This window comes from Gekko japonicus, unplaced genomic scaffold, assembly GCF_001447785.1.
Source record: "Gekko japonicus isolate JY-2015 unplaced genomic scaffold, Gekko_japonicus_V1.1 scaffold1052, whole genome shotgun sequence".
Lineage (NCBI taxonomy): Eukaryota > Metazoa > Chordata > Lepidosauria > Squamata > Gekkonidae > Gekko > Gekko japonicus.
This window is the reverse complement of record NW_015170921.1, coordinates 444,492-446,389: the sequence shown is the minus strand read 5'-3', so window position 1 is coordinate 446,389 and position 1,898 is coordinate 444,492.

Here is a 1,898-nt window from a genome sequence, read left to right as displayed (position 1 = left end):
TAGCTCACAGTTTTTAAGCCTCCGGATCACATATTTTTGTCTCAGCTCAGGAAGGATGGCTCTATACTGCAAACTATTTATGCAGTAGCCAAATTGCTTGCTCACAACTTTAATGCCAGTAGCTCACAGAGTTGAATTTTTGCTCACAAGACTTCACAGCTTAGAGGGAGAAGAATAGAGCCTTTTAGAATGGTTGTGGTCTCTTAAGCCTCCCTCAAGCTTCATCCCCTCAGTAAGGAGTAGATTTCTTAAAGAGGCTATGCTCAAGATTGGAACTGAACAGTGCTTTGGTGTTCTACAGACTCCTGATGGGGCTGTTACAGAAGAAAGATGGATGAGTCCTGGGCCTTGGCCATGGTGAGTTGGTTCCTAAAAAGGTTCAGGCAGGCTGCTTGGGCTGATGTGAAATTATTTGCTGTTCTTTGGCAGTGCCCCAAAGCACCTTCCTCTGCTGATGATTTTTCAACTGTTCATTCAAGAGTTTTTGCCTATTAGTTTACATTCTTTCTGTCTGAATTGGCTATTTTCTCATAGTGACAGCAGCATATATCCCTATATGAGCCCTGATTGGTTTGATTCACCCATGTGACTGATACATAGCAGCAGAAACTGGGGGGGGGATAGTACTGAAACAATAACAAATTAAACAATTTGTTATAAAAAAAATCAAACCCAGAAATAGAAATGATCTGTCAAAAAAAAAACCATATAGGGGAATACTGGGCAGAGATGTAATCCAGCATTCAGAAGGTGAATTGTCTTGACAAGGAATTTGTATTTCTTTGGGCACGATTGTATTTTATTTATTTTGGTGCCGAGGACAAACCAGCCCGATCATAATAATAGCACAGGTCTTTGGGGCTTTATACTAATTTAGTTCACATTTCACGGCAGCTTTGCCAATGTGTTAGTCTTCCTAACAAAAGGAAGATAAATGAATGCAACTTCACAGGCTGTGTTCCTTGCTCTCTAAGCAACCGTTGTAGACTGGAGCTCCCTTGCTTGAACAGGCCCTGGTGACAAATCACAGCCAATATGTTTACATTTGGAGAGGAAGGAGAGCAGGAACGGAGAAGATTTATTTGGAAGACCGCCTTGTGGCACATATAATTGGCTGGTATTTTTAATGCCCTGCGAGTTGATACCACTTTCAGTGATATACAATTTATCTCCTTTGTCCTTAAGTATTTCAAGATTTTTCTTTAAAAGAAAACAGGAGAACTGAGCGAGATTTACACCTTGATGAAACATGCCAGATCTTTGTAAACAGAACAGCACTAGAGAATAGTGTTGCCAACTAACCAGACAAAAAGCCCAAACATGTGTTTTACCTCCTAGCCATTGTTTTCCCTTCAGCAGCTATATACTGGGCTCTACCTCAAGACCTGTCATAAACCTGTTGCCATTTTTGCTCTACTGATAGTCCTACTCTCAACTGTGCCCTGGCACTCAGCTCTTCTCAAGTAGTGGATTTTTTTTTTTACTTCAAGAATTGGCAGTCCTCCTGGGGAAGTCTGTACAGTCACATCACAATGAAGAAGAGAAGAGCCATGCCTGATCAAACTAACAGTCCACCTAGTCCAGCTTCCTGTTTCACATAGCAGCCAATCCAGGGTTGTTTCATAGAAAAAGAGCTAGGGAAACTCATTCTGCCGAGCCCCATGAGGGGCCTGGCGGTGGACCTGCAAGGCCGGCGGGAGTGCAAGGAAGCCGCGCGAAGGCCCTCCCTGACCCCAGGCAGGCAAGGGGTGGGGAGAGGCAGGCAGGAAGCAACTTACCCTCCCTCTTCTCCTGCCTCCTCCTGGCTGAATGAGGGCCAGAAGTGGGGCGGCCAGAAACAGGGGGCGGGGCTTCGTCATGTGCCCCACACCCCGTACCTCACCCGGGGGAACTGCGAT